We start from the raw sequence: 21,671 nt of genomic DNA on the forward strand, positions 1-21,671 counted from the left end.
AAGTCATATGTGAACTTCAATATACGTTTTCCCCGCCAAGGAATAATTAGGAAAGGCTAACTATAAATGTACAAATTCCTTTACGCCATATAGCAAGGAGAAGAAAAAAAAGAAGCAAAAAAGCAAAATGACTTGAGCATGTGGATCTTCAAAAAAGGCAACAAAACACCTGCAAAATGGTAGAAAATAGGAAAATCAGACAAACAAAGGCTATGAAGATGAAGCCATTTTGAGTACAAGCTACTATATATATTTAATTCCTTAAAAGCTTAAAACCGTCACGGAGATTACATTTTGATTTACTTAATTATGTCTCCAACACACCTCCTCACACATACGATTTGATTCTTTTTTATGGGCCAAGCATGTGGGATAAATCCTTTTATTAGGTGAAGATGAGACTTGACCCGAGGACTTCTGCATGCTCAGATGCCATTTTGAAGTGTTCGATGGGATGATCACGCATTTAAAAATTTGAACAAATAATACAATTGACTTTCGGGTATTAGTTCGATTCACTAGTCCTGTCTTAAGCATTACCACATAATCATGCCCAGAAATTCCATATTGAACCACATGATCCAAATTTAGGCTAGTGGATGAGGAGTAACACTGCATTTGCCACTATATATAGCTCGAGCTAAAGACAGTTAACGTATGCTTTCCATATACATCTGTCTCATGAGTTTTAAGCTAGTGAATGCGGAGTACCACTTCATCCACCAATATAGCTCGAGCTAAAAACAGTTACCGTCTGCTTTTCGTATATGCATCCATCTCATGAGATTTAAGCTAGTGGATACCACTTCATCACCACCATATATAGTTCGAGCTGAAGATAGCTACAATGTGCTTTTCATATACATCCATCTAATGAGTTTTAGACCTCATTTGTTTTCATTAAGATTATGACGTCTGAATCTAAATGCACATCTGAATAATTAAGATGTTGTCTCTAAGTCTGAACACTGAATGATTAAGACTGTTTGTTTTTCGATATCTGAATGTGCATAATGTATTTATTTAAACATAATAAATATACAATTTAAATTAAAAAAGTAACTAAATAGTAGAAAATAAATACAAATTTAATAAAATAAAATATTATTTGATTAAAAAAATGAAACATTTATGTTCACTAGTAATGGTGGAGATGTTTTGTAATCGTAGTGGGTGATGACTGGGGGTGGAGGGGTGAGCGGGTGGGGCTGGTTGGGGTGGAGGTGGTGGGTAGTAGCGGTGGGGTTAGTGGGGAGTGGGGTGGGGTTGGTGGTGGGAGGTGGGGGTGGGTGGTGTGGGGTAGGGGTTGGTGGTGAGGGTTGGTGGGGAGTGGGGGTAGGGTTGGTGGTGGGAGGTGGAGATAGTTGGGGTGGGTAGTGTGGTGTGGGGTAAGGAGTGGGTGGCATTACCACCATATATAGTTCGAGCTAAAGATAGCTACCGTGTGCTTTTCATATACATCCGTCTCATGAGTTTTAAGCTAGTGGATGGGGAGTAACATTGCATCCGCTACTATATATAGCTCGAGCTGAAGATAATTACCGTCTGTTTTTCATGTACATCCATCCATTTCATGAGTTTTAAGCTAGTGGATGCAAAGTAACACTCCACCTGCTACTATATATAGCTCGAGCTAAAGACAGTTACTGTCTGCTTTTCATATGTGCATCCATCTCATGAGATTTAAGCTAGTGGATGCAGAGTACCACTTAATCACCACCACCGTATGTAGCTTGTGCTAAAGATAACTACCGTTTGCTTTTCATAGACATCCGTCTAATGAGTTTTAAGCTAGTGCATGCAGAGTACCACTTCTTTACCACCATATATAGTTCGAGCTAAAGATAGCTAGTGTGTGCTTTTCTTATACATCCGTCTCATGAGTTTTAAGCTAGTGGATGGGGAGTAACATTGCATCCGCTATTATATATAACTCGAGCTGAAGATAATTAACTTCTGCTTTTCATGTACATCCATCCATCTCATGAGTTTTAAGCTAGTGGATGCAAAGTAGCACTCTACCCGCTACTACATATAGCTCGAGCTAAAGACCATCTCATGAGATTTAAGCTAGTGGATGCAGAGTACCACTTCATCACCACCATATATAACTCGCGCTAAAGATAGCTACCGTGTGCTTTTCATATACATCGGTCTAATGAGTTTTAAGCTAGTGGATGCAGAGTACCACTTCATTACCACCATATATAGTTCGAGCTAAAGATAGCTACCCTGTGCTTTTCATATACATCTGTCTCACTAGTTTTAAGCTAGTGGATGGGGAGTAACATTGCATCTGCTACTATATATAGCTCGAACTGAATATAATTATTGTCTATTGTTCATGTACATCCATCCAACTCATGAGTTTCAAAGTAACACTCCACCCACTACTATATATAGCTCGATCTGAAGAGAGTTACTTGTTACTTTCCATGTACATCCGTCTCATGAGTTTTCACACTAATAACATTTCCTTTTCCATTTGTTATTTGCTTAAGTAATCTTTGCCAAAAGGAGACATACCTTTGATTTAGCATTTCTTTTTTGATTATGTGATGAAGGCATTCTTGAATGTGGCTGCACCACAGGGAACTTAGAAGTTACAATTTGCTTTTCCTCTTTAACTTTGTTGAAAATTACTGTAAATCCTTCTCCAGATTTTGGGTCTTGCTCATCCAATGTTCCAAATTTGGAACTGATGCTGCTGATGAACAAGACTGACATATACATGAAGAAGTTTAAATTAGAGACATTTTTTTTTATCACTCAGTAATTCACAATATGACTAGGAAATTAAACTTGATATGCCCTCATTAAACTAAGTCATGAGCTATTCAAGTTGTAATTTTTCAACTAAGTCATGAGCTATCTCTAATTTTAAATAGTGGCATCCCCTTCCACGGCTATTTGTTTTAAACACCGAATGCGAGTAAGTTTTCACTGTTAAAATGAGTTCATTTTTGCAGGCACACATGAAATACTATAAACTTGTGATTTGAAGAAGATGGTGTGTGCATTTGGTGTTACGACTCAAGCCCATGAGATGTAAAATCCCGCTTTGGAGCCATAGACCTCACAGATTTGTCGCTAGGCTCACCATCATTGAGTCCAAAATAAGGTGAACTTATGTTATGCCCTATAAAACTTTTTACTTTTTTCTCTCATTTTGCTGTGAAACTTGTCTTTGTTGTTGTGTCCAATCCTTCTTCAGAAGTTTGTCAGCTTAGAAGCTTGTCAATCCTCTTCTGTCCTTGTGGGCTTTCCCTCCGTCACGGGCGTCATCCGCTCATAATTTTAACCATCCATTTATAGAGAAACCTATCACTGTGACATATTAATCACTTCATCAACTTCCTTGCTAATATTTCTTACATTTTCGTTCATACAGTACTGAAATTTTCACTAACACTCGATAAAGTTATAATTCGAAGACAACCAAACATTCAAAGAGGCTTCTCCATGGTGGAAAAAATATAATTGTCACTACATAAAAATTGTTGCACGTTCAAAGCAGAGTAATATCATTCAGTGAATCAGCTTGAAATTTGAACAATGAAAGAATAAGAACTTACAAGATCATTAGATGGATTTCTGCTACTTTTAATCAGTCTATTCGGACTAGATGGAACAAAGCCATTGTTATACCCCATTTTAACCGGGTTGAAGCGGAGTATAACATATTGGTGATTCCTAAATTGCTTTGTTTTAAGGAGTCGCCACCTAATTGATTTTAAGGTGAATTAGGGCACCTAATTATTAACTAAGGTAAAGCTAACTAAACCTCCGTTAATAGTCTGCTTAACCAGTGTGATTCTAGGTAAGGGTTCTATATTATCCTAAAGGGAAGGGGCTAGGCATCCTTTAGAATCCGTTAACTACGGTTATCCGGCCAAACTTAGGTTAATTAATTCTAAGGTCTAAAATTTAAGAAAATAGCTTTGAGAAGAAAAAACAAATAACTTATAACTAACAAAGTTTAAAACATTATTATATGAATGATGCACTCTATATGGTAAAAATAAGTACCTAATGTTCAGAGCAGTAATCCTAAATGACAAAATCTACCCCTTCCTAATCCTACGTGAATCATAGGTTCTACACCTAATTTTAAACCACACACAATCCAAAACACAGACAAATTAGCAATCATAAAGATGGATGAAAGAAGACGAATGATAAGGAAAGAAAAAAAGAATAAAATGTTATAGGCGGTCTCTAGCGAGTTTCGCCTGCCCAATGTGATTTAAGAATTGCGGATCGAGAGGACTCTATGGACGGGTGTGCCGAGTCTCATCTTGAGACTTTGTTTTGATAAAGTCTCGAATTAAGACTCCGTTTGCTCCGATGTGTACATGTAAAAGAAAGGGAAATAAGATTAGTATCTGAATCGAGACGATTTAAACTGGTCATTTCTCAATCAAAGTTAATGAGAGAGCAGCAAATGATCATTGAACTAATCACGAAACTTCAAAAGCTAAAGCGGAATTTGACAATAAACTAAGCATAAACACATGAACCATGGGAGCTAAACAAAAACAGAATTCAAACACCTAAATTACCGAGGCATGAAAATTACTGACTAGATTTAAAGCTATACCAACACATAGAACAAGCTAATAAATGAACAAATCTAACATGTATGATTCTTGAACTAACTACATGATTAATTAATGCTATGCTATATTTGCTAAGACTAAGCTCAGCTAAACTAAACAAACACTAGCACAGATATTAACTAACACACACTTAACCAAGTAGATCAGACAAGCTCATGCCAATGCTAAACACTTATCAAAGTTCTCATAGAACAAACAGGGACTTTAGTGACATCATAATAGGCAAGAAATGGACAGACTTTGTTATTATTTTTTAATCAGCAGGCAAATGCAAGACAAGGAAACATATTTCGTCCAATCCCACTATTAGATGTTCAAAACAAATGCACATTAATATCCGCCTTTACCCAGCTTAAACTGATCTTTGATCTTCTAAACATGCTTTCAACAGTTCATAGAGTACATTGCACGCATGTAAATAAGCTACAAACACACAGAGTCATGTAAATAAGCTACAAACAACGGCCACACACAGCCTTAAAACTGCTAGTAACATGCTAGTATCATTCAAACGATATACTGAAGATCAAATGATCCACAGCAAAACATACTAAACTCAAACTAAACTAAACTAAATCAAACTAATCTAAGCAGAACTGGAATAATATCTATCAATATTATCACATTCCCTAAACCAATAAAAATGTAAAGCATATGAAAACAGATAATACAAAACAGAGGCTGAAGTAGGCACAACGTCGATCGAACTGATTACTCAACATACTGAATCTCGACTAAACAGGACCTAAGCTACCAAATAAGCAGGAATCAAATACTCTTAAGCATGATTAAACTTAGCAAATAAGAAGATCACAACTAAACATAACCAACTTTAACATATGCCATCCTAGTTTAAACTACCGCATAACATAATTATACTAACAAACTTCAACATGCCAAATCAAACACCTGACGATACTTACTCCTTAACTAATACTGAAACCGAAACAAATACATGTCGACATAGAAAGCTAACTCATACAAACATCACATCGAAAATAAAAATGAACTTCAAAGAAGAAGGTAAATTACTGACCTTTTGCGAGTGCAGCGAAATGGGGTGCGGGGGGTTTCAGATTTACCTCGAAAGACTGCCAAATCCAAGCTTGCGAGGCTCAGGTTCACAGCAACAACAGAGCAAACGAAAAACCAAAAAATGATTCAACACTTTCACTCCATATTAAGACTGATGAAATTAATATTGCTTAAGCAATTTTGGGCAGCTGAAAATCGAAACTTTTTAGGGACTTTTGTGCGGCTGGACAAAGAGAGAGACCCGATATCCAGACTTTCTGCAGCTACTGAAAAACTAATATCTTTTCGGGAATTCTGGACGGCTAAAAATTTGTATTTTTTGGGGGGGGATTTTTTGCAGCTGAACCACCACCTTTACGATTCAACTCACTACTATTTTATAGGGTTTTTGCTCTTTTGGCGTTGAAGAAAGAGGGAGGAGCGGGAAAGAGAGAATAGCGGGGGACAAAGGGAAGTGGGGGACAGAAGCGTGGGGAGCAGGGCGAAGTGGGGGGGGGGGGGGGGTACAGAGTGAGCGTGGGAGAGATGAGATCGAAGGAGGAGAGAGGAATAGGGAAGAGAAAGGGAGCGTGGGGTGTGCGGCTGGTGAGAATGAAAGGAACCCTACTGGTTCCTTTTGCTCAAATAGAATTGGGTCAGGTCAAATGATTTAATGGATTGGGTCGATTTTTCTTTTGGGCTGGGTATTAAAATGAATGGGCTGGTAATTATTTTAAGTGATACTGGGCTAGTCCGAAAAATAATGTTGTTGATTGGGCTTTGATTTGGGCCAGATGAATTAAAAATATGGGTTGAGTGAAAGAAACAGTTTGACTTCTAAATAAAAGACCCATTTTAATTAACTATATACTAAGTGTGCTATATAAAATATGTAATTATTAGTGCTCAGTAAATAAAATCATATGACGTTGTAATAGCCGTGCAATAATATTTTGAAAATAAATAAATGCTATCATTTAATTGTGCGAAATAAATGCGATGCGTATGCATAAGGTGGTAAAAATGCTGAAATGCAAATTATGATAATACTGATAATAATAATAATAACAAAAATAATATAATAATAATAATAATAATAATAATAATAATAATAGTAATAATAATGGAAGTAGTGACGGTAGTAAAAGATAATTACAGGATAATGAAATGCCGGTATTAATAAAAGCTAATAATTATAGTAAAAAATGCAAATAATTATTTTTTAAAGTTATCAAAATATTAGAAGCGAAAAATAGGTATTTCGGAGAAAAGGTGGGACAAAATTGAGTGTCAACAACCAGTCCCTCTTTGCCCGGTAATGATGAAAAAAATTTCGGGCAAAGACGTTGACTTAGTAGCCTATTTTGTCCCGGCTAAAGGATTTTGGAGGACTAAGGTTAAAGAAAAATTTGAGAGGATTACGACACCTATGACTGGCAAATCACGATTGGTGCGAATCTTTGCAAAATATTGTCCCAGTGTCGAATTATGATGACATTGGGTATTGTGATAGAACTCTGAAAATTGAGTGTGTTGGAACGCAAGCGGGATATTTGGAATTGGAGCCGAGTGTTCGAGGTAGATCTTTGACTCTTGTCGGGAAGTCTACTTTCCTTCCCAACGCATTGCCCCAGTTCGCTGCCGAAGATATAGTTCCACGTTGCGCTAAAGCTCCTGCGAAACTTTAAACTAGATAAAAATAGTCAGTAAAAATAAATAGCGAAATAGAGCGACGTAAAATAAGCCCATAAAAACTACAGTGATTAAAATGATAGGCGCGGTGCGATGCGCCTGCGAGCATACGCAGAGCATTTAACAATAATAAAACAATGCAGGTGCGGTGCGGTGCGTCTGCGAGCATACGCAGGGCATTTGAAAACAATAAAGCAATGCAGGTGCGGTGCGATGCGTCTGCGAGCATACGCAGGGGCATTTGAAAAATAATAAAGCAATGCAGGTGCGGTGCAATGCGTCTACGAGCATACGCAGAGCATTTGAAAATTATAAAGCAATGCATGTGCGGTGCACTTGCGAGCATTCACAAGGCATTTGAAAATAATAAAGCAATATATATGCGGTAAAGCAATATATATGCGGTGCATTTGAAAGTAGTAATGCATGTGCAGTGCGGGGTATTTGAAAGCAATGGGAAAATTTTGTGCATCGATACGTTTGAAAGAATTTTCGCAAGACTCAAGCATTAATTCATTGCAAATCTTGAAAATTGTTGATACTCGAGAAGCATAATTGTTATAAGAAAGCTCAAACCGTTCGACGTGCCATCCTTGCAAGGCTGTACATATTTTAACTTCCGCAACTTGGAAATATGATGACTCTGTTGGCCGTATACTCTTTCATGTGTCTCGACGTCGCTTGCGATGATGCCCTTAAAAAATTGTCCCAGTTACTGGCATAGTAGGGTGTCGTTTTGCGATGATGCTCCTTAAAATTGTCCCAGTTTCTGGTATAGAAGGATATTGAGCTTTTGCGGTGATGCCCTTAAAATTTGTCCCAGTTTCTGGTATAGGAGGATGTTGAGCTTTTGCGAATGACGAGACCGAGCCTGACATAGGCTGCCTACGTATCCCACTAAGGGAATCAGGTCAAGCGTAGTTCAAATTACAAAGCAGAATAAAATTGAGATAGAAGACGGTGCTCGGTCTCATGCAAAAGCATCAAGAGGGCGGTGCTCAGCCCATGCGACAGATAGGAGGCGGTGCTCAGCCTTATGCATAAACGTCAAGAGGGCGGTGCTCGGCCCATGCAACATATAAAAAGGCGGTGCTGAGTCTTATGCAAAAATTTCAAAGGGGCGGTGCACAGCCCATGCAACATATAAAAGGCGGTGCTCAGCCTTATGCAGAAATTTCAAAGGGGCGGTGCACAGCCCATGCAACATATGAAAGGCGGTGCTCAGCCTTATGCAGAAATTTCAAAGGGCGGTGCGCAGTCCATGCAACATATGAAAGGCGGTGCTCAGCCTTATACGGAAATTCAAAGGGGCGGTGCACAGCCCATGCAATATATAAAAGGCGGTGCTCAGTCTTATGCAAAAATTTCAAAGGGGCGATGCACAGCCCATGCGACATATGAAAGGCGGTGCTCAGCCTTGTGCAGAAATTTTCAAGGGCGGTGCGCAGCCCAGGCAACATATGAAAGGCGGTGCTCAGCCTTATGTAGAAATTTTAAAAGGGCGGTGCGCAGCCCAGGCAACATATGAAAGGCGGTGCTCAGCCCTATGTAGAAATTTTAAAAGGGCGGTGCACAGCCCATGCAACATATGAAAGGCGGATGAGCCCGAAATGTCCTATTAAAGGCGGACTAGCCTAAAAATGTTCAATTAAAGGCGAACAAGCCTATATGTTCAATTAAAGGCGAACAAGCCTAAAATGTCCAATTAAAGGCGGACAAGCCTAAATGTCCTATTAAAGGCGGACGGCCTAAAATGTCCTATTAAAGGCGGACAAGCCTAAAATGTCCTATTAAAGGCGGACCAGCCTAAAATGTCCTATTAAAGGCGGACGGCCTAAAATGTCCTATTAAAGGCGGACAAGCCTAAAATGTCCTATTAAAGGCGGACTGGCCTAAATGCAGTGCTTGATTTATGATTACTAAAATTAATGCGGAGCGAAGAGCTTTTGCGATGCTTGATTTATATGCGGTGAGACGAATTTTGACGCAGTGCGTAATTTACAGCAACAAATATTCATGATGCAATGCTGAAGATTTGGGGACCTTCTACCCTGCCAAACTTTACATCTAAAAAGTTCCTCCACTCAAAGATATTTGTGAGTTTCAAATTTAATTAATATTAAGTTGGCTTTGCCCTTTGCTTTATCCGAATCTTGTAATGGCCGTCTTGATACTGTGCGATATCCTTCAAGAATAGCTAAAATATGCCCCTGCGTTACTCAAAGAAAATTTGTTAGTGTAAAATAACATGGTTGCCTTGCATTGAACACCAAAGGTTTGGCATTGAATCTGCATTTCTCGTGGTTATGGCATTGCGACAATCTGGTGACGCTAATATATTGCTCGAGATTTCGATTCATGATTTTGTCGAATAATGATAGTCCATTTGCAAAGCTGCCCCAGTGTTGCTTCGTGGGAAAATGGAATTTTCACTATATTAAGACCGTGTCCAAGAATGAACTGTCTACTTATCCCGAAGGAATCAGGTCAAAAGTAGTTCATACACAAAGCTTTAGCAAAATTACAAGAAGGAAAGCTGATCATGAGGCAAGTGGATGGAGAATGCTAGTGATGATAGATTTCAATCATTTTACTTAGTTCCACGCTTCCTTTTCACATGTCTCGATGCCAATTTTGATGGATCACCGGTAACAATAATTGCATTTTCAACTGGAGGGCCATCATTGTCGCACAATTTATTTCGTTGTACGCTTATCTTATCCTTTTCAATCATGTTCTGGATCTTATGCTTAAGTGCTGGGCAATCTTCTGTGTCATGACCTGGAATATTAGAGTGGTAAGCACAACTTTTGGACCAATCAAAATCTGGCGGTAGGCTTTTAGGGATCCATCCTTTCTTTGGCTTCAGGAGTCCCTTGGCTTTCATTCTCTCAAATATGGTGGTTAATGACTCTCCAAGAGGAGTAAAAGTGCGAAATTTTACGTGCTCTGACTGTCGTAAGCTAGACTGTGCTTGATCAGGTTGATATTGAAAACCTCTTTGATGAAGAGATATATGATCACGCGAAATTTGATAGTTCTGTCGTGATTGCGGCTGATATGTAGACCTGACAGCTGAGTCGGTTTCTCTGTTTTTGCCTTGCAAGTTGTTGAATGTCTCTGCTTGAAAAGTTGCTTGTACTGATGAAGTGTCAACAATTCTTCCTGTTCGAACGCCCGCTTCTACTTGCTTTCCAACTTGAATTAGATCGGAAAAGTCACGTAACCGCGCACATAACAACTTTTCATAATATATGCCCTTTTGCATTTGGATGAAAGTTGAAATCAATTCATTCTCGGGCAATGGAGGGCGTATTTTTTAAGCTTCCAATCTCCATCGGATGGCATATTCCTGAAAAGACTCATGTGGCATTCTTTCTATCTCACACATATCATAAAGATTTGGACTAACCCCAATGTTAAACTTGAATTGTTCTACAAAGTCGCGAGTCATGTCCTCCCATGTGTACCATTTGAGAAAGTCTTGTTCTGTGTACCAATCTAATGCTAACCCTGATAGGCTCTGAATGAACAATTTCATTCGTATGGCTTCATCTTGTCCAATTCCCATTAATCTGCTACAATAGTCCTTCAAGTGCGTAATAGGACTTCCTCTGCCATTGAAGGTGTTGAATTTTGGCACTTTGAATCCTGGCGGCAACTCAACATTTGGAAGCATGCACAAGCTTTCATATCTTAAACTTTGGACATTTCTTGCCCGCATCTCTTCTTCGACAATCCTCCTTAAATTGTGAAGCTCTCTATCCGAGTCATCCCAATTGATTGCATTCGTTTCATTTCTCAATCTCTTGTATGGGCATACCACTAGCTGATTTTGGTGGTTTTCTGTGAAGGGTGCTGCAAGTGCAGGCTTTTGGACATTAGGCGTCAACGTGACTTGCAAGGCTTCTGGTTTAATAGAGTATCTTGGTGGCACATATGTAGGAGCTGAGTGAGGAGAAATAGTGAAGGAAATGTTTTGGGTTGAGCTGGAAGCTGAACTTGTGTTAGGAAGAAAGCTGAAGGTATTTCCCAAATTGACCAACACGCTCCTTTGTACCACATTCTTCTCGCTATCCTCATTTTGCGCTTGCACTAATCCCACACCGATGTTGAATGATTTAGATCTTTTTGCCATTGTATCTTGTCCTTAACGCAAATTCGCAGCCAACGCAATGTTCAATGCTAGGCAACCTCTAAAGAATTAAAACTAAACAAGTAGAAAATAAATTCAAATAATTCTCTTAGCATCCAGTAATCGCAAGCAAATTCAAGAGCGAGCATATTACAAATAAATTCCAGTAAATCACTTAGCAAGTAAGCCAGCAAATGACTTACAAAGTTTATAAGATAAACATTAATAACACGTCCTAATATGCAGGGACCTCTTTATGCCAGAGGTAGGCCTAACGCCAAATATTCGAGATTATGATAGAGTGATCCAAGCCATTTAACTGAGACACTTGAGTTTGGAAATGAAAGGTCAAGTTTCATAAAAAATAATAAAAGTGAGTACATTGACAACCAAAATACATAAAAGGCGACAACCAAAATATGGAGAAATCTTAAAACTGACCTACTTTTCATTGTATTGTTTGTTTGCTCGCTTATTTTTCTCTTAAAAGTTTATTTAGTTGTTGCTCCCGATCGAAAAACCATATATTCTTAAGCATCTGGATGAGACAGATTCTTACGTTTTCAGTGCTAAGCGCTCGTGTGCAAAGTCTTCTTGCTCGATATGGTACAAGGAACACATCTAGTCCGCAATTTTTTTTTTTAATGGAGGAGCATGAGTACCATGAGACAACTACGGAATGGAAAGGGAAAAGTTTATCGTGCGTATTGTTAAGAAACGAAAATAATAATAATAATAATAATAATAATAATAATAATAATAATAATAATAATAATAAAGTACATAGAGATGCTTCAGCTGTCAGTAGGCGTTTGGCCATGAAAATCAACATATAGCAAAATGTAGCAGAAAACTCAACTCAACATATAGCAAAAACTCAGATTTATGTTATTAGGTTCACATCTCATGCAAATGAATTTGGTGTGCAAAAGACTGGTTTTTTTTTTCTTCCTTTTTCTTGTAACCAGAAAATAAAGTGTTGTAAAAGATAGCTAAGGATTGATGATGCAACTACATTATTCATACGTAGGAGTGGTCCGGTAGATTGAGAAGCCTGTTGCCTGAATGTTTTGTTCATCCTTTGAAGGTTGTTTTCCTGGTAGTGCAGGTAATGTGTACCTCACTGTACCTTTTGTTCATTCGGGATTATGCTGCAATCATGAAATATTACTTTACTTTTTTCCCTTTGAGGAATGGAAAAAAGGATTTGTATGTCGGTGTAGGGATAAGTGGAAGATCTAGGGGATTCTGTTTTTTCCTTTTTATTAATGAATTTATTCCTTGATTAAAAAAAGTGATCTACATATGCAATACACTTTTATTCATTTGGTGGGCACTGATAGTTCCCTTAAAAAGGTGTTTAGTTGGTCTTGAATAGTTGAAACAAAATAAAGCATGTTAAGCTAAAGATGAGAAGCCAAATATATGTGCCGCTAAGGAAACCGGTTGTTTCTATTCTCTGTCTGACTCCTTCAATGATACCTACTTGCTCTGGGGTATCAGTACTGACTGTTTTCTCTGACACTATCACGACCATCCAAAACTCTCAACCAGCATAAGGGCCACTAAAATAGAGTTTTTGCTAAGCACCAGAGTTGATCATAGCAATTCACATGGAGAATATAGTCCTTGATAACTGTGGCATACACTACCAAATGGATAGTTTTGATCCGGATTTGTGGTTTGTTTTGAATAATTGGTTACCCATCCTTATTGTAGCTGTCTGGGAAAGCGCCTTGTGTAATTGTCATACCAATTCCTGTCTTTGTTCCATCTAATTTGTGTATGATATAACTTGATATTTTCGTTTAGTGAATGCAGGCACACTTAGCACAGGCATCCGAAGTTAAAAGAGCCATTGAGTGGATTTTGTGCCATCTTGATGGCCATTATGCTGCTGACTCAGTTGCTGCTGCAATTGCACTTGGAGCAGCAGCTTCAGAAACAACTCATGAAACCAACGGTCAGGTAAATTCCTTGCTGCAACTTTCTGTGCAGAGGAAGGGAAATGATGGTACAATGACATCGACTTTATCGCGAAATTTCAGAAAACTCAGCTCAACATATAGCAAAACTCAGCCTTTTACGCGTGGCAATTACAGATCAAATACATGGCATCAGGGACTTCAAAAGTAACAGCTGCAAACACAACAGTCTTGTACAAATATACAGCCACAAGTTGGCTCAAAATGCAGGCGATATATCACTACCAAACTGAGGTTTGAATTGCCAAAATGCAGTATCTCCTTGCCACAAAATATAGCAGCAATTTAGGTTCAAATGCAGCAGCAATTCAGGTTTAGAATACAGTAACTCGTGGCCAAAACAAATCAACGGAATGGCCAAAATGCAGCTAGAGTAGTATCTGCTTATTTTTTGAGAAAAAAGTAGCAACCATATCAAGATGCAGTATCTATTCTTCTAAATGCAATAGCTTCTTGAAAGCAGTAGTGGCAAATCCCCTATCAGTAAAACTATTTGGCCCAAAATGTTTAAATGGCCAAAATGAAGCAGCCATTTTGTTTCACAATGCAGCAGTACAGGTCTCAAAACGTAATGGCAAGATCGGTTCAGGTCTAATGTCCTTCGTTTGGCTTTGTATCAGCAGCAAGATAGCAGCAACAAACTGGCCCTAGAAGTGACCCGAAATGCAGCAGCAAACAGGTGGTATCAAGTGAAAACTTCAAAGCCACATTGATCAAGCAGCTTCACAAATTCAAAAGCCAAAGTAAAGCAGCACCAATTATAGCATTTGCCTGCCTTAATGCCATAAGTGTAGCAACAACTATTGATTCAGAAATTAAGTGCATCATCTTTGTAAAATGTAGTAATTAATACCAAAAATATAGCGGGAAGCTGTCTTTCTAGAGTTGACAGAAAACAGCAGCAAGCAGTAGCAACAATAGACAACAAATGTGGTACACTTGACCAGGAAACAAGAACTGCTTAGTTCAAAATGCAGTGACAAGTTGACTTAAATATGGCATCACTAAGCCCCATAATACCGCAGTTTATCCTCACCTCTACTTAAAACAGAGTAACAGCAGAATGACAATAACTTCAGCCAGACAATAGTACCAAAATGAGCCTTGAAGATCAACAATTTTTCTTGTTGAAACAAAACAGTCAACCCAACAGTGCAGCAACAAATTTCACCATAATGCAACAAAAATATACAGAAACAACAATGTGTTGTAGCAGAAGGGAATAAAAGGATGTAGCCAACTTAGCTCAAGGTACAACAAGTAGGCAGCAACAAACTTATCCAAACTCAATTCCATTTGCAAGGCCTCACCAGTACAACAGAAACTTGACCTCAACAGTTGCTCATGGATATTTGGGATTGGAACATTCCCAAGTCATGCGAAAGGAGGAGGGGTGAAGGAGTGTCGAGAATGACACATGTTTAACAAGCTAACAACAAGTGGAGTATCAAGTAATTCACTTATGAAGGATTTTCATGACTTAAACTAATTTTGAAAATAATTAAGATGACAAAAGGGACTCAGATTTCAAGAATATCCCAGCAGATTCAAAATATAGCCAAAATGATTAGGGACAAGAAAGAGTCTAGGAACTTATATCAAAAGAACGACTATTAAGATGCACCTTTATGCTAAACATGGGTTAATATATTTTTTTTTTTTAAAATGTAACATTAAAACATGGTTTAATATTAATGACAAAGAGCCAAACATCTTCACTTAAACTCCAACACTTCAAACAAACGACATCTCCTAATCTGCCTTCAAAGGAAATCACTCAAACAATTATTATTTAGAAGTGGAGGCCCTTCCACCCCCTAGTCACCTTATCCTTTTTACATCTTATGAGCAGTTTAACATAGGAGACAGGACTTATTATGTTGTTTACGTTTGACCAGTGGAGAGTAAACAAGGCATGGCTTAAACAAGTTTTCAGGAAAACAGGGGCAACATCATATATGAAAACCATGGGCAACATCAGAAATATAATTGCAACATCTACTTGTTACCATTTTTAACAAGACACTAGCTCAACCACAAGCTAGGCAGCATCTATTTTTTGCCCCGAAATTTAAAGCAGCAAATCAACAACTAGTAGTAACAATAGGCAGCAGTACGGCCTTAGAAAGGCAATCACAATGAGCCACAAAATGCAGCAAACAAATTGTCATAGGGCTATAGTTAAGTGCAACATTTGGTTTAAGAAATCAACATTTATTTGCAGTTAGCAGCATTGATTTAATCCCAAATGGGACTTCTCACTACAACCAGCAGCTTTTCAAATGTGCAGCAAACCAATCCATGATATTTGGGTTTTGAAGAAGTCCCTCAAGTTATGAAAAGAACACAAGGAGTGAAATAATATAGAGAAGGGGAGATGCAATACTGTCAAACAAGAGGCACGACATCAATCAACTTGAACCAGTCTCACATGTGTTCACATCTATATATAGGGTATAACACACTATTCAACCTATACCTTCCATGATACTCAGAGGAAAAAAGAGTGAAACACACATTGGAAATTTCGAACAGACCAGGGAAGGGCATAAGAGATGCTTCATATGTCAATATGGGCATCCATTTTGGTTTAGCATTTGAAACATAGCATACAAATAGAGGGCAGTGGATCAAAGTTCCAAGAGACTAAATGGAACATTATGTTAACTTAAAGCATGCACAAAAACAGGAACCATCTCTTCCTATATTCTTGGGGAACACATGAAAAATTCAGACCACTTTGGGAGGATATATTAAGCATGAAAGATAACAAAATGGCATGGTTTAAACTATCCTAGTAATAGGAAAACATATTAGTCTATCAACTTTATGACCTGAGAGTGAAAAAAAAAAAGGGCAAAGTCCAAAATCAGAAATGCCAAGCAGAACACAAAACTAGTGATATATAGTGCCATCTTTACAACTCTAAACCCATCTTCCTTAATAACAAGCTATATTTATGCAATATCCCTCCTTCCTCAGAAACTTAGAGGGTCCCATAGGAGTGTGATTCAACATAGAGGAATCCCGACAGCTTAGGATTGATAGTACTAGGCTGAGTAAACTCAAGCCTTTCCTTGTCTTTCTCTAGACCTAGGTAAGTCACTCTTATCCTATCACACCCAAGTGAAAACCTCTTAGGCCTCTCTTATTCATCATGATCACAAACAATCCATTTCTTATTTGTAGTGATTTACTTTGTTCCAACCATTTTCACATTGGGCTCAGTTTAGATAGGAAATCTCACTTGAACAAATATACAATTAACATCCTTCATTCATGATCTACAGTGTGACATTCTCTATCTCTGGTTAAGGGCAAATGGGTATTTAAGCTAGATGCATCAGTTTATTTTAGAGCAAGATGCAAGTTTTTTTTTTCACGCTTAAACAAATAGAACCTCAGAGTATAGTATTATCACAGGATCCTCGGGGTATTAAGGCAACACACAAGGTATCGAAGAGCAAAGGTGGATAAGTGCATAGCAAAGGTAGCATCAGACACATGTATTAATTATTTTAAGCTTAAACAGTCAACAAGAAGATCTCAGACAAGTATCTACACTTATTCAAACATACAAATCACTGACAGTCCCAACCAACACACATGTATAGCCATGGAATATAAGAGGATGCCAAAGAACATACAGGGTATCCAGGACTGAGTTTAGAATATAAGCATGCATTAAGACTGTATTGAGACTATGTCAAACTGTGATTATCTAAAGTGAATATTTGATAGGCATGAATGACCCAATGAGACTCATAACATTGAGACACATAACCAAACAAGCACTCTCCAATTAGACTCCTAACATTGAGACACATACCCAAAAAAGCATTCTAGTTCGAATTTAATCTGCATCTCAGGCAAAATACATATATGCTTGAACAAAGCTAGGCTAAACAGATATGAGGCATGCTAATAACCTAGCACTAACCTGAACTAACACATAGTTAAAGAAGGAATTTGAGCTCAACTTAGCATACTTGTAATCATTTGAAAAAGCATACCATTGACTACAAATTAAACCGAATTAAAACTAACATATATTAATCACATAAAAAGGATTAGTTAGTACAGAAACCATACGCATGATAACCAAATTTATCTAACAACCAGCTATACTAAAATATATAAACAATCAATGACATTGAAGATTCGTAACTAAATAGCCAAACAACTTCAAAAGTCTAGACGTGGTGAATACTCAAAACTTCATAGATAGACACTTAAACTAAGGCACTCAAACGAAATGCAAACATAATGAACAAACATTTACTGGACTGAACAGCTAAACTAAGCAAATATGCGACAAAAACTGATATAGACTGACTGACAAAGCCAATGAGCACAACAATTCAGGTCCGATTTATACTAAACAGGTCTGTTACGATTGGAAAAATGAACTAAACAATCCCTATCAGCTGAGTACTCATCTAATTACTAGACAGATCAAAGGTTTCAATTGTAACAGACCTGAAACTCAAGCTTACTCTTCCTTTGCATTTAAACAAGTCAAAGTTGTGACTAAAGTGTATTAACATTTGAAAGAGTATTCTTATCAATTTTAAGATATTGCTAATCCTCACAGCTTTAAAACTAAAGAAGCCTCGATACTATGTTGAATATTGTTTCAAACATATAAATCTAATCTAATCTAAAACACATTAAACAAAGCACATAAAGAACACATAATGCTACACTATGGCAGATCTATTCTACAAAAAGAAATGATTCCCAAACTTGACATGTCATGATTAGGCTTGGATCCTTCTATCATTATCACTTTACACATAATATGCTTGTTGGTCGTTGGGTTATGAAACCCGTCGACAATTTGGTAGGTTTCCTAATTGCGGAGTCGATACCAAGGACCGACCCACCTAAGGCTTATGCATGCATGACTTAATAAAATTGGTGGCAAGCTCTATCTTAGACTGACTAGGAGTTGTTTTCCTATGACACAAGGCTCCCCCAAGCGGACAAATTGGGAGTGGAAAGGCTGTGGCCGTCGACTGCACCGCCGATCGACTAAATCCACTGGACCAATCCAACTAAAGGGGTAATTTAGTAGTGCACGGGCGCGAACCGCGAAGCCGCTTTAAGTGTGTGAATTTGTGTGAATTTTCCAGGAATGGAGGAAATATGAACGGAATGCCAGTTTAAGGAAAGCAGTAACATAGAAAATTTCACATAATAAAAGCTATTTAAAAGCACATACGAAAACAACAAAGCAAAAAATAAAGGCAAAACACCCCAAACATCCAATTAATTAATTATTAACCTAAGTTGTTATGGTTAAAAACCTAATTTCCCCAGCAGAGTAGCCAAGCTGTTATACCCCATTTTAACCGGGTTGAAGCGGAGTATAACATATTGGTGATTCCTAAATTGCTTTGTTTTAAGGAGTCGCCACCTAATTGATTTTAAGGTGAATTAGGGCACCTAATTATTAACTAAGGTAAAGCTAACTAAACCTCCGTTAATAGTCTGCTTAACCAGTGTGATTCTAGGTAAGGATTCTATATTATCCTAAAGGGAAGGGGCTAGGCATCCTTTAGAATCTGTTAACTACGGTTATCCGGCCAAACGTAGGTTAATTAATTCTAAGGTCTAAAATTTAAGAAAATAGCTTTGAGAAGAAAAAACAAATAACTTATAACTAACAAAGTTTAAAACATTATTATATGAATGATGCACTCTATATGGTAAAAATAAGTACCTAATGTTCAGAGCAGTAATCGTAAATGACAAAATCCACCCCTTCCTAATCCTACGTGAATCATAGGTTCTACACCTAATTTTAAACCACACACAATCCAAAACACAGACAAATTAGCAATCATAAAGATGGATGAAAGAAGACGAATGATAAGGAAAGAAAAAAAGAATAAAATGTTATAGGCGGTCTCTAGCGAGTTTCGCCTGCCCAATGTGATTTAAGAATTGCGGATCGAGATGACTCTATGGACGGGTGTGCCGAGTCTCATCTTGAGACTTTGTTTTGATAAAGTCTCGAATTAAGACTCTGTTTGCTCCGATGTGTACATGTAAAAGAAAGGGAAATAAGATTAGTATCTGAATCGAGACGATTTAAACTGGTCATTTCTCAATCAAAGTTAATGAGAGAGCAGCAAATGATCATTGAACTAATCACGAAACTTCAAAAGCTAAAGCGGAATTTGACAATAAACTAAGCATAAACACATGAACCATGGGAGCTAAACAAAAACAGAATTCAAACACCTAAATTACCGAGGCATGAAAATTACTGACTAGATTTAAAGCTATACCAACACATAGAACAAGCTAATAAATGAACAAATCTAACATGTATGATTCTTGAACTAACTACATGATTAATTAATGCTATGCTATATTTACTAAGACTAAGCTCAGCTAAACTAAACAAACACTAGCACAGATATTAACTAACACACACTTAACCAAGTAGATCAGACAAGCTCATGCCAATGCTAAACACTTATCAAAGTTCTCATAGAACAAGCAGGGACTTTAGTGACATCATAATAGGCAAGAAATGGACAGACTTTGTTATTATTTTTTAATCAGCAGGCAAATGCAAGACAAGGAAACATATTTCGTCCAATCCCACTATTAGATGTTCAAAACAAATGCACATTAATATCCGCCTTTACCCAGCTTAAACTGATCTTTGATCTTCTAAACATGCTTTCAACAGTTCATAGAGTACATTGCACGCATGTAAATAAGCTACAAACACACAGAGTCTGAACCAGTCTGAATCAGAGAAAACAACGGCCACACACAGCCTTAAAACTGCTAGTAACATGCTAGTATCATTCAAACGATATACTGAAGATCAAATGATCCACAACAAAACATACTAAACTCAAACTAAACTAAACTAAATCAAACTAATCTAAGCAGAACTGGAATAATATCTATCAATATTATCACATTACCTAAACCAATAAAAATGTAAAGCATATGAAAACAGATAATACAAAATAGAGGCTGAAGTAGGCACAACGTCGATCGAACTGATTACTCAACATACTGAATCTCGACTAAACAGGACCTAAGCTACCAAATAAGCAGGAATCAAATACTCTTAAGCATGATTAAACTTAGCAAATAAGAAGATCACAACTAAACATAACCAACTTTAACATATGCCATCCTAGTTTAAACTACCGAATAACATAATTATACTAACAAACTTCAACATGCCAAATCAAACACCTGACGATACTTACTCCTTAACTAATACTGAAACCGAAACAAATACATGTCGACATAGAAAGCTAACTCATACAAATATCACATCGAAAATAAAAATGAACTTCAAAGAAGAAGGTAAATTGCTGACCTTTTGCGAGTGCAGCGAAATGGGGTGCGGGGGGTTTCAGATTTACCTCAAAAGACTGCCAAATCCAAGCTTGCGAGGCTCGGGTTCACAGCAACAACAGAGCAAACGAAAAACCAAAAAATGATTCAACACTTTCACTCCATATTAAGACTGATGAAATTAATATTGCTTAAGCAATTTTGGGCAGCTGAAAATCGAAACTTTTTAGGGACTTTTGTGTGGCTGGACAAAGAGAGAGACCCGATATCCAGACTTTCTGCAGCTACTGAAAAACTAATATCTTTTCGGGAATTCTGGACGGCTAAAAATTTGTATTTTTTTGGGGGGGATTTTTTGCAGCTGAACCACCACCTTTACGATTCAACTCACTGCTATTTTATAGGGTTTTTGCTCTTTTGGCATTGAAGAAAGAGGGAGGAGCGGGAAAGAGAGAAGTGCGGGGGACAAAGGGAAGTGGGGGACAGAAGTGTGGGGAGCAGGGCGAAGTGGGGGGGGGGGGGGGTACAGAGTGAGCGTGGGAGAGATGAGATCGAAGGAGGAGAGAGGAATAGGGAAGAGAAAGGGAGCGTGGGGTGTGCGGCTGGTGAGAATGAAAGAAACCCTAGTGGTTCCTTTTGCTCAAATAGAATTGGGTCGGGTCAAATGATTTAATGGATTGGGTCGATTTTTCTTTTGGGCTGGGTATTAAAATGAATGGGCTGGTAATTATTTTAAGTGATACTGGGCTAGTCCAAAAAAATAATGTTGTTGATTGGGCTTTGATTTGGGCCAGATGAATTAAAAATATGGGTTGAGTGAAAGAAACAGTTTGGCTTCTAAATAAAAGACCCATTTTAATTAACTATATACTAAGTGTGCTATATAAAATA

General features: G+C 37.8%; 1 long non-coding RNA gene across 1 annotated transcript; it reads right to left on the reverse strand.

Moving 5' to 3' along the window:
- Positions 1 to 13,593: 13,593 nt before the first annotated feature.
- On the reverse strand, positions 13,594 to 21,343 carry LOC132616097 (uncharacterized). The gene is made up of 2 exons (XR_009572993.1): positions 20,849 to 21,343; positions 13,594 to 19,476 (listed from the first exon to the last, which is right to left on the reverse strand). It is a non-coding gene; the product is annotated as an uncharacterized LOC132616097 (long non-coding RNA).
- Between the last annotated feature and the right edge of the window lie 328 nt (positions 21,344 to 21,671).

Source organism: Lycium barbarum, chromosome 10 (assembly GCF_019175385.1).
Source record: "Lycium barbarum isolate Lr01 chromosome 10, ASM1917538v2, whole genome shotgun sequence".
NCBI classification, from domain to species: Eukaryota; Viridiplantae; Streptophyta; class Magnoliopsida; order Solanales; family Solanaceae; genus Lycium; species Lycium barbarum.